Raw genomic sequence first — 15,603 nt, forward strand, 5'->3', positions numbered from 1 at the left:
AAGGACCCCCAAAATATTAAATGGGAAGTAGATGCCATCTTCAATAAATGGTGCCGGAAAAAATGGATATCTACCTGCAGAAAAATGAAACAAGACCCTTACCTCACTCCATTCACAAAAATAAACTCAAGGTGGATCACAGACCTGGAGATAAAACCCTAAACTATTAGGGCCATCAATGATGGAGTAGGGACAAATCTGAGAACCTAGGCACAGGGATTACATAGTCTACAAGAAGTAGGGTAGGATACAAACACAGAGGAGACACAAATAGACAAGTTGGATATACTGAAGATAAGACACCTGTGTACAACGAAAGAATTCACCAAGAGAGTAATAAGAGGGTCCTCCGACTGGGAAAACATCTTTAGCAACGACACATCAAACAAAGTCCTTATTACTAAAATCTACAATACTTTGAAAGCTTTCAATAAGAGAAAAACTGATTGCCCACTGAGGAGGTGGGAAAAGGACCTGAACAGAAGTTTCACAGGGGCAGAAATCGGAATGGCCAATAAACATATGAGAAAATGTTCCCGTTAATTGGCCATAAGAGAAATGCAAATCAAAACAACTATGAGATATCACCTAACACCCTCAAGGATAGCACAATTCAAAAAAATCAGAAAGCAACAAGTGTTGGAAGGGCTGTGGTGAGATAGGAACTCTCATCCACTGCTGGTGGACTTGTAGGGATGTACAGCCACTATGGAAATCGATTTGGCGATTCCCCAAACAGATGGAAATTGAGTTATCATACGACCCAGCAATCCCTCTACTGTGCATATACCCAGAAGAGGCAAGAAACAAACTAAGGACAAACATCTGTGTTCCAATGTTCATTACAGCACAGTTCACAATTTCAAGGAGTTGGAAACAACCCAAATTTCCATCAGCAGACGAATGAATTAAAAAACTGTGGTACATACATGCAATGGAGTACTATGCATCACTAAAATGCAGTGATGAACACATGAAGCATATCGATGCATGGGAAGAACTGGAGGAAATTATGTTAAGTGAAGTGAGCCAAACACAAAAGGAGAAGAATAACATGAGTCCGCTGAGGTAAGTTTATTTATTTATCTATAAAAAAGAAAGAACAGAAAGGTAAGTGCAAAAGGGGCACAGGGAAAAAGCTACTGTATACAAACACTCCAGGAGTGAGGTCCAGATAGTATGGCAGGGGCAGACCAAACCCAGGGGTACAGATGGTAGCCAACTAAATTGGCGGTGGAGGGAGGAAAGGGGAAAGGGAAAAAAATGATGTGTGATGGAGGAATAGGGCACTGACTCACCCAAGGGGAGGGTATTGTTGGTGTCTCCACAGGGAAAGAGGGACCGATATAAAGCCAGTGCCAGATGACTGCAGTGTGCCAACAAGGAGTGGGAAGCCAGTGGAGGGGCCTCAGGGCTCGGTCCCCATACCAGCTACGTGGACAACTGCCCCTCACCCCAGAAGAATTTACTTGAGAGGACAGCACTGAAGCTCCAGCTAGGGGAAAGGGGCATGTCTGACCAGCACAAAAGGGAGCAAAAAAAGGAAGAGGAAGAGAGCATGGCCCAGCAAGCCTGGAGGATGATATCCCCGCTCTGAAAAGCCAATGAACACAGTGGACAATATGGCTGATCCCACTAGGAGCCACATTGTCCCTTGATGGCCCAGGGGACAACACAACACTGGAGACTTAGGGCCCGGAATTGCCCAGACTGACCCTGTGACCCTGAGGCAACACACTAAAAGTGTGCAACACAGCAACAGTGGGAGCAGAGGAGGGAGCCCCCTGTGGGATCACAAAGGATAGACTCTGGGGTCAGAGCATGGTACCCCATTGGACCTGATTGAAGGACACAACTAGGGATCAAAAATCAGACCTTTATCGATTTACAGATTTTTCTTTCTTTAAAAATTTTTTTCTTTTAATTAATTTATTCTTCTATGGGTAATTGGTTTCCCTTTTTATTGTCATACCTGTGTTCTCACTCATTGCCTATCTTGCTATGACTTGATTTTTGGTGTATATTATTATCTCTACAGATCTATCTAGATAAGATGGACTGAACGAATAGTCTGGAGGAGAAAACAAAGGGACCAATGGTTTCGGGAGGACATGGGAGAAGGGGATGAGGGAGCATGGAGGTAGTGCTGATCAACCCAGGGACAGGGGAGCAATAAGTGATCCAAAATCAGTAGCAAGAAGGGTGTGAGTGACCTGGTAGGGAGTCATCAATGGCTAGGTAACTGAGAGAAATTACTGAAACCCAAATGAAGACTGAGCATGAGAGTGGGACAAGAGGAAAGTAAAAGGAAATAGAAGAAAGAACTAGGTGACCAAGGGCATTTATAGAGGTCCAAAGACGGGAATGTACATATGTAAATATATTTATAAGAGTGTGGGGAAACAGATCTATGCACATATATTTAGAGGTCTAGTATTAAGGCAGCAGACGGACATTGGGTCTCCACTCAAGCACTTACTCAATGCAACAACCCTTTGTTCGAATAAATTGGCATCCCATGATGCACACCTTCCCGACACGATTGCTGAAGAAAAATGTGTGCATAAGCAAATGTGGTGAAGAAAGCTGACAGTGCTCAGCTACCAAAAGATATAGTATCTGGAGTCTTAAAGGCTTGAAGATAAACAAGAGGTCATCTAGCTGAGAAGCATTAAAGCCCACATGGAAGAAGCACACCAGCTTGGCTGACCACAAGGTGTAGATGAGATCAGTTGTCAGAAATCAAATAGCTAAAAACTATATCAGTCGGTGCTCACCTTCCTGACACAACCACTGAAGACAAACATGTGCATAAGCAAATGTGGTGAAGAAAGCAGATGGTGCCCGGCTATTAAAAGACATAGTGTCTAGGGTCTTAAAAGCTTGAAGATAAACAAGTGGCCATCTAGCTGAGAAGTTTCAAAGCCCACATGGAAGAAGCAAACAAGCCCGTCTGACCACAAGGTGCAGGAGGAACCAGTTATCAGACAGTAAACAGCTAAAATCCATATCAGTGGGTGCCCACCTCCCTGATACAATCAATGAAGCCAAACGTGTGCATAAGCAAATGTGGTGAAGAAAGCAGATGGTGTCCAGCTATCAAAAGATATAATGTCTGGGGTCTTAAAGGCTCAAAGATAAACAAGTGGCCATATAGCTCAGAAGCAACAAAACCCACATGGAAGAAACGTATGAGCCTGTGTGACCATGCGCTGTCGAAGGGGTCAGGTATTAAGCATCAAGGAATATAAAATCATATCACTGAAAATGTGGGTGACTGCAGAGTGGACACTCAAAGCCCAATGATAGTCAACCGGACACCCCTTGCTGAGGGGCTATGGAGAGGAGATGAACCAGGCAGGGTGCAGGATAGCAACGATGAAACATATAACTTTCCTCCAGTTCTTAAATACTCCCCCCCCCCCACTCTCATGATCCCAATACTACCTTGCAAATCTGGCTAGACCAGAGGATGTCCATTGGTACAGATAGCAACAGGAAACACAGGGAATCCAGGACAGATGACTCCTCAAGAACCAGTGATGAGAGTGGCGATGCCTGGAGGGTGGAGAGAATGTGGGCTAGAAAGGGGGAATTGATTACAGGAATCTACACATAGCCTCATCCTTGGGGGAGGGACAGCAGAGAAGAGGGCAGGGGGCGATGTCAGACAGTGTAATATATGACAAAATAATAATAATATATGAATGATGAAGGGTTCACGAGGTGGGGGGGAGTGGGGAGGGAGGGGGAAAATGAGCAGCAGATATTAAGGGCTCAAGTAGAAGGCAAATGTTTTGAGAATGATGATGGCAACAAATGTACATATGTTTTTGACACAATGGATGTATGTATGGATTGTGATAAGAATTGTACGAGCTCCCAATAAAATGATTTTTAAAAATCCTACATCCACATTTTTAAATTATTTAAAGCTGACACTCATGATTAAATTCTGGTTAATCATAATCCCTTCAACTATTTGAGTGCCTGCTTTTTGCTTTCTTCTTTAAAAAGAGTAGCTGTACAGCTTTCTAGGAGAAGGAAACAACATGGGCAATGCTCTAACATAAAAATACTACTTGGCAATCTCAGGATGAGAAGAATCTGCTCCAGGTGTGGATGATTTTATTAGCTAAGTCTGGAGAGGCGTCAAAGGCAAGATGATCTACAACATTTCAGGACATAGAACGTTGGACAATTTCATAACTGATGAAAAGACAGAGAAGGGGTTTAATAAAGACAGTGATGCAAATGGACTTGCATTTGGAAGGGTTTGTTTTCTTTGTGTGTGTGTGGTAGTCCTGACAGGCAGCAAGGAGCCCCGTATACTGAGAGACAGAGGGACTCAAGTAAGACGAGGAATGAAGAGATGCGGAGCTGAGAGTGGGATTTGGACGTATCGGGCCGTTGAAAGGAGACACTGAGTGACTGTGTGTTGGATCAAGCGTCTCACACATTCTGTTTTGGTTTTCAGAGACACGTTGGTAAATGGCAGCCATTTATGCCCGCTTGTCAGTCTGCTTGCACATGCAGACAGGCTGCAGGTCTTACTATTGGCCGCCATAAAACTGCTAAGAATGAGGTGCATTCAACTACCATGGGTGCTGCCCTCATGTGTCAATGAGTTGGGCACATGAGATACTGACACAGTGTTGGCAAAGTGAAAATCATTATTATTATTTAGAGCAAGCAAACAGCAAGCAATACGAACAGATCCTGAAGGGGAATTGTTGGCTTTCCTCAAATTACCAACCTCTATTCGTGCATTGCTGGCAGGCATATTGTGGTCTAAGTCAGATACTGTGCACATGCTCCCAAGTCTTCTGCTGTGCCCTGGGCCTCCCTTGGCTCTGCCTTGTCCTCAGGGAACTCTCTGCCCAGGTTCTCCTGTGCTTTTCCTGTCAGTCTGTCAATGTCTCCATTACTGTCTCCCTACTGGCTCACTCTATGCTGCCTGAGGGCCAACCTAGAGGGCTTAGGGAGCTCTAGCCAGGGGCACATGCAGGCCTCTGTCCTGCATGTAAAGAATTATAGCTCCATGGACTAATGCCTGAAGGAATCCTCCTCTTCCAGAGATAATCATAACTAATAGCACTCAGTTCTCTCTTCCTAGGCTGGCAAGGTCATGGCTGCGCTCACAGTTCTGCTGCTCAAAATGCTGCTGTTCTCTCTCTACCCCTTGGATTTACTGTGTTTGCCACTCTTTATAAACTGTGGACATTTTCTTAGGGTTACATTTCTTTTCTTGATGTAGGGGGTGTTGTCTGCTCAGGAACTCCATGTCCAAAGAACATGCTCCACTCCAGACTCTTTTGGGTGGTACTGAGTTCCATTGGACTGATCCTAATATACATAAAGTCATTCATTTCAAGGCATGGTCTTTCCAACGGGACCATGATCTGGCCATGCCCATATGGTAGAGCACAAGTCACTTAATTGAATAAGAATATTTTGACCATTGGCAAAATTGTGTCCCAGCCCATCACTTTCTGTAATTTAAAAGATCAGAGTGAGAATCTTTTTTTTTTTTTTAAGCCAATAAAGTGTACTGCAGCCATTTACTAAAAGGGCATTGGTAGGACAGACACGTTTGGTTGGAATGCCAAAACTTTTAGCTGAGACAAATTATATTGAATGGCCATTCAAAAATTGGTAGGAAACTGGAAAGTTGGTTATTTAAGAAGAAATCACAAATTAGTGTTACCCAGGTTACAGGTCATACAGACACAGGTTTAGTTCAAATGGGTTATGTGTGGACACATCTCTGTGATCAGAGAGGATGGTTGTAAGCAAGCTCTCTCAGTCATACACTTCTCTGAGGGTCATTAGGATCACTCCTTAACAAGTATAATCAAATCAATGGTTTTGGAGAGGATCTGTTGGCTTTCAAGGCAGAGATGTCTGTGCTGAAGGTAAAGACATCTGTTCTGGGGAGGTGGCAGTGTGCACTGAGTGATGTGTGCCAGGACATAGGACGATCATGAGGATTTACGGGGAGATGTTTAAGGCCATTGCAGACTGCATTGGTGGGGATTCGGCTCCTTCACGACAATGCACCTGTACACTCTCAAGGGCAAGAAGGGCTGTCTTATGTGGATGGAGCAAGAAAAGCTGCCCACATCCACCTTCTAGTCCTGATTTTGCCCTGTGCGTCCTCTTTTTGCTCTCCCAACTCAAAATATGTGTTTACAACATTGTTAAAAATGTATATTTAGGATTTAAATATTTATATTTACAGCTATCAGCTTGAGTGTATTTTGAATTTCCAGAATGATTGTTAGGTTTAAAACACTGTCCATATGATTGGCAGCTCAATGCGTAACCAAGTAGCCACTCACTAACTTCCCTGAGAAGTCCATTAATAGTTAGTTCATTTTAAAATATTTCTTGCATTTTTGTCTTACCTCTTACCTGTAATCTGTGTGTCTGAATTCTTCTCATATTTAAAACTAAGATGATAAGTTACTAAATTAGAATCACTGAATTGCTTTCTAGGGCCACAAGGCAATACCTAAAATTAATAAAACAATTCAGTGTACAAAATTAATATACAACAATTAAGAGTATCTTCCCACAGTTGCATCAAATATTAAACGTTGTTTTAGAATTTTTACATCTATTCTCATGAGGATGTTGATCTGTATTTCAATCAAATATGAATATTAAAATAACTGGCCTTGTGTTTCTCTGATATATGATCTAGCTACTACGGATTAAGCATCATGCACCACTTTTGTCGCCTTGACCAGTTTTCAAGCTCCTGAGTGGCACAAATGTTTTACATTCATCTATTAACCGGTGAGCAGTTGGGGCTCAACAAGCAGAGCTATAGAAGAAAGGCCTGGCAATCTTACTCTATAAAAATTATAGATGACATTCCTTATTGCTAGTAACACCTGGGGTTCGATTCCACTCAATACCTCAGGATTGGCTTGACTGCAATGAGTTAATTTATTTAGATTTATCATTGACACCATATTAAAATGTACTTATAATTTCTCACAGACCAAAAACATGTTGGGAAGGAATACCTAAGTCATTATTCAATGCTGTGTTTATACTTGAATATCTACAAAAATATGCTTTGTGGACTAGCAGTTTTTTGTTTGTTTTATCTACTTTTTGGTGAATATATAATATCAGAAGACCAGATGGAAAGACATAAAATAATGTTAAAATGGAAAACTATAAGAAAATGCATTCCCAAACATATATTATTATTGAATTTACCTGTAAACGGGAACTTGGGGCATTGACACCAGAGCGAGTTTTTGAGCAACCTGTCATAAAGGGAAGCTGCACTATCCTCAGTGTGGCTAATGCTATGGTTGAAGTACATTTATGTAATCAAAGGTCATACATTTCCTTAATTTTGTATAATTATAATCAAATTTTCTCGGTAATTTTTCAATGGCCATGTAATTTTAGCCATATAGTATAATTTACATTGAAGTGAATTATTATCCTTGAAACAAATACCTGACATTAGCACATACCTTATTAAAGTTGACCAAACATAAAACTCTGTGTTCTGTTCCTAAAGCATCCTCAGCAAGAAACTGGAGGCATTTACTTCAATGCCTGCTTTGGTCCATCACTTTCCTAACGCTCAACATTTTCAACATGTCAGAGGCTTACTGAGACTCTAATTTCAAAGTAAACAAGATCTCCTGTGACTTCCATCTTCAAAATAATATTGCATGATAAGCATAAAAAACCAAGCTAAGCCAGACCAATGATGGCAGCTTATTATAAACAATTGTTTGGTGTAGTGGTTACAAGTAAGGTTGCCTCAAGGTCAGCAATTGGAAATCACCACCTGTAAAAATTACAGTCTCAGAAAGCCACGGGGACGGTTCTAACCTGTCTTATAGGATCAGTATGAGTTGGAATCCACTCGCTGGCAGTGAATTTGGTTTTCTTTATTTCCTTTTGTCTATGTGTTTTGGGGTTGACCAGTGCACAATGTTGACTTACCTTTTGCTCAGTGGAGGCCTCCTCTTGTAGCGGTTATGCTTTGCTCTGCTAACTGCAAGGGACGCGCTTGCAAACCACCAGTCACTGCACGTGAGAGAGACAAGGGTGTCTACTCCCCTAATGAGTGACAATCTTGGAAAGCCTCAGAGACCATGCTACTCTGTCCTATGTGGTCATTAGGAGTTGGAATTGACTTAATGGCAGTGAATTTGGTATTGGGGTTATTTGTCTATAGATAAATATGCCACAGAAGGTCAAATGTATAATCTTTTACAAGATGTGTAGCACACTTAATAATTCAGATCAGATTATAAGGAGAGTAAAATTTCCTTGGATATATAATAATCATAACACTGACATAAAAGTTTTAAAAATTTAGTGTCTTTTATAAACTCCATACACATATATAAACTGGATATTATACGGTGTGAAAAAATGTCTATATAAAAATAGTATAGGCAGAAAAGCTAACAAAGTAATCTAGTAGCAATATTTGGATTAAGGAGTTCTGACATCAAAAATGCTTATGTGCAATCCTATTAATTAAATAATTGTCGATATGATCTCAGCCAGAAGATCCATGGGAGAAAGAGCAGGCAATCTGCCTCTGTGAAGATCACAGGCAAGTAAACTCTACCGGAAGTTCTTCTCTGCCATGTGAGGTCACTATGATTTCAAGTAGGCAGGGCAGCATCTAACAACAACATCATGGTTCTACTGTTAGATCACAGGAGCAAAGATTAGTGTTGAACTTTGTTCCATTTAACTGTATCTTGTCTTTGTGGTGTGCTCTGATTGTGTCATGTTTAATAGAAACATTTTTTTTTAATTCTGCAATGACAGAAAATCTTTAAGATAGAATTCCATTTAAAAGAGCTCATAAAGAACTATATAGCACTATATAGAAGGGTTTTAGGTGAGAAATTCACCTTGGGAAGCAGCTGACCACTGAGTAGAGCAAAGGCTACAAGAGTTTCATCTCACCTTCTCACTGCTGTGGGCAGTCAGAGACTCAGACTTTCCAATAAAAATGGCTTTCTGCTGGAGCACGTGCACAGCATTCCGGACTTCATTTTACATCCTACTGGAAGTGCACAAACTATTCATAATACTAGAGCCCCTTGTAGCTATTCCTGTTCCTGAAGAATTATGTCTAGCGAATGACAAAAAGAAACAAACCGTTTTCATGGAGGACCTTTGGCATTAAAAGAAAGTCCAGTTCTGCACAAACATGCCCTATTATTTTTTCAGACATGAGAATTTACCAAAATAGCTTGAGCTGTCTACAGAAGAAAGTTAGACTAGTTGCATTATTTTGCTGTAGGAAATCACTAGAAATCATTTTGAAACATTTGAAGAGTATCCTAACAATTCTTCAGTTTCAGTCATCAAGAAAGTTCATCTTTATTTAATTAAAATAACATGACAGCACATTTGAAATTTTGACACTAATTCCCTAATATGTCTTATTTGTCTTGTACAAAAGGGCTTTAAATATTTGTGGAATATGGAATTAAAAGATCATGAAGTTTTTCTATGACTTTGTACTCCTTTAAAAAGTATTGGGTATTAGATGAAGTTCACAGAACAGATAACCAATTATTGGGTATTAGATGAAGTTCACAGAACAGATAATCACATGCAATAATTTATGCACATATTGTTTCAAGTCACCCTTTGCCATACCATCAACTTTCCATCATTTATTCCACTTCTTCCATCCCTTCCTTTTTTAATCCTTTTAATTTTGTCCTTGAATAAATGCTGCCTTTTGATAATCTACAGAAAGTTAATGTCTTGACCTTGAGGAGTAGTCAGGACAATAATCACAGGATTCCACCAACCTCTATCCATCTGATAAGCCTGGTCTCCCTTATGGTGTAAAGGAAATGTCCATGCTTTTCCATGACTCTCTCTAAGACCTACTAATATACTCCCTATTAGAGCGGTTGGTAGTGGTAGCCAGACACTCTCTAGATCTTCTGGTCTGTAGAGATGTGAACATTGATGCTTGAGTGGTCCCTCAATCCACGTAGATGTATTTTTTCCATATGACTTTTGAACTTAAGCATTTTATTTTTTCTTTTAGATATGGAGAGATGAATAGGCACACCTTTCATGGATTCTCCCAAGCTTTTAGATCCCAGTGGTTACTCACCAGAAGAGGATGTAGACCACTCCCTTTGTGAACTACATTACACCAAGTGTTCTTGGTGTTCCTTAAAACTATATATCCGGCAGAGGTTAAGCATGTAAAGAAATTCTCTTAACTGATAGCCATTTGAGAGATGCAAATCAAAGTAAAACTGAGAGGTACTGGTGGCTGGGCCCAGGCCATAGCTTATAAACACTAATCTCCTATCTGCAGTTGCTGCTTCTAATCTGTTCTTGGCTTGTTGGACACCACGGCTACAGCAGTCCCGTACAAGTCATTAGCTTCTCGGTACTTCAGCTGCATATGAGTAGAACAGTAGTGAGAGGCAGTCAGAAGGACCTAGAGCCTGAGGTGAATCAGGTGAAAATCTTGAAGAAAGAACCAGGAAATGAAGGGCAGCGAAAGCCCCACACACTGTGTAGGCAGGCCACTGAAGGGCCTGGGAACATGCCCTACCCAGTAATGCTTGGTTTTATCAATAAGGCCAAATGGGACTCATGGAATGCTCTTAGCAATCTGTCCAGGAAACTGCCAGCAGAACTATATGAAGTTGTTGTCCAATTACAGTTCATCTGGATCCTCCATTCAAGAGAAACTTGGTGCTAACAGGAAATAGTCTGGAGATGGTAGCCTCAGGCATCACAAAAGTCATGTTCAACCATGCCACAAAAGGAGGGGGAAAAAAGCATTCAATCATCAGATGGATCAAAATCTCAGCTTGCGCTTGAAATAGCAAGCTAGAATGATTCACCCATAGCTGTGATAACAGGAGAGGATGGATGACTGCTACTGCAGTGGAAATGATCTGCACTAGCTCACAAGTAATCTCCTTGTTGATGATATAGGGGGAAAAGCCCCAAATGCTGCCATTTTTCTGAGGAATTTTGTAAGCCATTTTATAGATTCCCCATAGCCTCTAATTCCAATGGTAAATGGCCCAGCTGTGGGAATCCTGTGACCCTTCTTGGCCTATTTGCTATCACATATGTTAGTGATATCACATATTGCTTTAGTCATTTGGGGCAGAGGCCTGAAGGACACTCCTCGTACATGTTTCTGAAGATGATGGGCTCAGTAAGGCAGCTGAGATGCTCATTTTAGGAAAGAAGGTAACAGCAAGAGAAACTTTCCCGCAAGGACTTATTACTGAAGCTTTTCCAGACAGTACTTCCCAGAAAGAAGTTTGGACCGGGCTCAAAGAACATGCAAAGTTTCCACCAAATCCCATGAGAATTTCAAAGCAGCTTATCAGAAAGCTGGAGAAAGAAAAACTTCATGCTATTAATTCTGAAGAAAGCCATGTTTTCCAGGGCAGATGGCAGTCAGAGGAGTATGCAAATGCAGTCATGAACGTCTTATCTAGGAAACCAAAACTGTGGTAACAGTTACAGCCAAATCAAGTACATCAAGGAAAGGGGTGTGATATTTGGATTTCTCATATTTTAATTAAATAAACTTCCCTTATTCCTTTTTCAGCAGTATAGTACCAATGAATCACACATCATTCCTATAGTCCCTGAACACTTCTCCCCACCCCAGCCCACCCACTACCATAAATCCAGGTCTACTTTAAAAATCTAGCTAGACTGGAAAACACACACTGGTACAAATAAGAGCTCTCAACACATGGAATTCAGGAAAGATAAGCCCCTTAGGAACAGTAACGGGAGTAGCGATATCATAAGGGTAGGGGGTGAACGGGAAGAGGGAAGGGTGAGAAAGAGGAACCTGTCACAAAATTGAATATATAGTCACCACCACCCCTGAAAGGGGATGAATAGCAGCATGGGAGTGAAGAGAGACAATAGACAATGTAAGATATGAAATAACAATAAAATCAAGGATACACAAGAGGGAGTAGGTGGTGGAGGGAGAGGAAAAAAGAGGAACTTATACCATGGAATCAAGTAGAAAATGTTTTGAAAATGATGATGGCAGTATATGTACAAATATGCTTGATACAATTGATATATAGAATGTTATAAGAGCTTAAGCACCCCTAATAAAATGATTTTTTTAGAAGAATTCATCCACATACACTCTCTTTCCAGACCCATTTCCCACAAGGGGGTCAATTCAGGAGATTTGGACCAAGCCCTGATCTCACAGTGCCCTGGAAATCTTTTGTCTGCTTACTCACAGAGAAGCCAGCTGTGCTCACCACAGCATGTGTTCCCGTGCATTGCCCCACACCTGACACCTGTGTGCTCATTTCCCTAGTGTTTCCCCACGGTCCACACCCAGGTTCCCTGGCTCTCCCTAGTCCCAGAATCCACATGCCACATTTCCCTGGGATCCCCCACCCCACACTTGCGTGCCACGCTCCCCTGAATTTCCTTTACCGGCAACCCATGCACCATGATCCTTATGTTGCTCCCTCACTCTCCACCCAGAAACCAACCCATGGAAAACAGTCCCTAAAGCATCATAGATCAAATGGAGAAATGAGAATAAGAATAAACTCCTCACACACATATCACCCTATAAAAAGGGAAGAAAGGAAAATTTCAAACAAAAATGATAAGAGAAGACAATGTATAACCTGCAATTAGATTTACAGGTTACAATGAATTAATCATTACAATGAATGTTAACAGGCTATACATGCCCATAAAAAGATTCAGCATAGAATACTGGAGTAAACAGCAAGACCCAAAGATCTAAAGACACATCTCAAACCCACATACAAAAAAAAACAGACTCACAAACTCACATACAAAAAAACAAACAAAGAAAAAACAGAATTAAAGGTAGGATGAAAATTTACCATGCTAATGGCAGTTTAAAAAAAGCTGGGGTGGCAAAATTAATCTCTAACAAAATAGATTTCAAGGCACACAAAAAATGAGACAAGAATAGGCATTCCATAATGTTCAAGGTGTCAATAGACCAAGAAGACATAACCCAAATAAACTTACATGCACTCAATGAAAAACCCTCAGTATTCATCAACCAAATCCGAAATAGATGAAAGAAGAAATCACTAGATCAAAAATTACAATAGATGTTTTTAGTACACCACTCTCAAAGAAAGATTGATCAACATGTAGGAAACCCAGAAAAGGAACTGAAGAGGTGAACCAGACAATCGATAAGTTTGGCCTCAGAAATATGTATAGAGATCTCCATGCTTCAGCACCAAAAAAAAGAAAGAAAAGAAAATACACATCCTTCTCCAATACACATGGCTCATACTCCAAAATAGACCACATGCTGGGGCATAAAGAAAGCTTGAAAGCATTCAAACACATAGAGAGCACTCAATGCATCTTCTGTGACCACTGGGCCATTAAGTTGAAAATAGACAATAGAAAGAATAGAAAAATAAAGACAATAAGTTGAAGATTCATCAATTCACTTCTCTAAAAGGAATAGATAATAGACCAAATAAGAGGGGAAATTAGGAAGTTCCTAGAAACGAATGAGAATGGTAACACAACATACTAAAACCTCTGGCACACAGCAAAAGCAGTTATCAAAATCACTTTATTGAAATAAATGCATACATGAAAAAGGGGGAGAAAATCATGGTGAACTATGCTGCGGTGATGTCAAGGTACCCAGAAAGAAATTGGATGTTGGGGAACTGATTATGGAAGCATTGATACAATTCTGCTTGATGAGATTGAAGGATGTAATGACATAATAGTTGATAATTCCCAAGTAAGAATACATTAAAAGACTTTAAAAAAAGAAGCAAGCAAATAAACAAACAAACAATCCAGGAATGGGTTAGAGACTCACACTAAATCCCAGCTCCAGCTTAAGAACAATTCATTTTATATCATGACCTTGCTCAATACTCACCTCCAGGAAATGAACATAGAGGAGATGGGTGCTATAGCAAAATGTGGTGAAGAAACTAGATGGTGTCAGGCTGTCAGATAAAATAGTATCTGGGGTCTTAAAAACTTGTCTCCCCACTAGCAGCTATCTGGATGAGATGTCAGCTGGGTCCACATGGAAAAAGCATACCATCATCAGCCGCCAAAGATTTGTGAAGATACAATCTGAAATTGAAGGAAGGGATTGGAGTCAGAACCTAAATCGGAGAATCTGGTTTTCAGAAGGCTATGGTTTAGTGTGGGAGCCCACAGTTCCTTGATGGAATGATACAGGAGGTAAACCTCTGGTGCAGTGTCTCTGCCCACACTTAGGAAAAGAAGGGAAGAGCTCACCACATGCAGTGTATTCATAGTTGAGAATAGAAGACCAAAGGCAGGAGCCTGTCATGAACCGTTCAAATTTGTCAGCAGATTCCCCCTAGGATGCATGCTGGACATGATCTGGTTCTGTTTTGAGGGGTTGTGTTGTCTTCTTCGGTTTTTAATAGTACATATCAGCAAATATTCCAGGCGTGTTTGGTTGTTGTGGGTAGCCCTCTGAAGTTGCAGTGTATGTTTTCTGGTTTGGGGGCATATGAAAACCAGGACTGATGAATCTAAAGAGTCAGCAAGTGGAATAAAGGCTTTGGGGGAAGAGGGACATGGAGGCAGTAGGGTGAAGGGAGGAAGATGTCCAGGGGTATCTGTGGAAACTGTGGTAGCAAATGTATAATTCTGCTGGACTTGAGAGAAATATGAAATGACTTGATATACCATATGTATCAACCCAATTCATAAAAAAGAACAGTTTAAGCTAAGAATTGTTAGCCAACAATTAATGTTGAACTACTCAGCCTGAAAAATAGAACAAAAACATACACAGACCATGCTGGATATTACCATTTCCTGTTTTCTTACCTGTCTTCCCCCATTAGACTGTCTGCTGCCCAGAACAAGAACCACAAGTCCTATTCTCTCTGTTCTCTCAAAAGGTAATACAGTGTCAACAAGTGTTTGAGGAAATAAAGGACAAGTGACGACACACTGACTTCTTCCTTTCTGGGCGTTAAATACAGGATTCATAAAATGAAACAAACCAACCAAAAAGGTTATTGGTTCCAATTCCACCTCTTCCATGCATGCTGGTGTATGGTCTTGGGCAACACACTTTAAAAAAAAATCTGAGCTGAAATTCTGAGCACCCTCTTTGCAGAGGGCCAAAGCTATAGATGAGAGCGAAAACCCAACATCCATGTGCAGAGTCTCTACTTGGACGAAGCATTCTTTGAATCCTTTCTGGCCATTAACAAGGGATGCGAACTGTCTTGCCCTCAGACCGAGTGCATGGAACGAATGTGTTATAGCTCCGCTGATCTCCGCTCAGCCCAGGGAGGGACAGTCAGCCTCCTGGACTTAATGTCTTTGTGTTTGTCCTGCTTAAAACTTAGTAAATGTTCTCTGTCTCTCTCATTATATATATATATAGTATTAAGAATGAACTTAATTCTTAGAGCCTGTCTTTAAAAGACTATCTAGCACCTATGAGGCTGATTGTTTGCTAATGATATTGGATTAAAATTAAGTCAGAGAACTCACATTTTCTTGCCTTCTGAAGCACCTGATTTCTAAACTAAAAATAAGACA

The 15,603-nt window shown here is 40.7% G+C and overlaps 1 pseudogene; it reads left to right on the forward strand.

Moving 5' to 3' along the window:
* The window catches only part of LOC142439464 (enoyl-CoA delta isomerase 2 pseudogene), a 32,886-nt pseudogene extending 21,369 nt beyond the window's left edge, over positions 1-11,517 (forward strand).
* The last annotated feature ends 4,086 nt before the right edge of the window (positions 11,518-15,603 follow it).

Source organism: Tenrec ecaudatus, chromosome 1 (assembly GCF_050624435.1).
Source record: "Tenrec ecaudatus isolate mTenEca1 chromosome 1, mTenEca1.hap1, whole genome shotgun sequence".
Classification (NCBI taxonomy): Eukaryota; Metazoa; Chordata; class Mammalia; order Afrosoricida; family Tenrecidae; genus Tenrec; species Tenrec ecaudatus.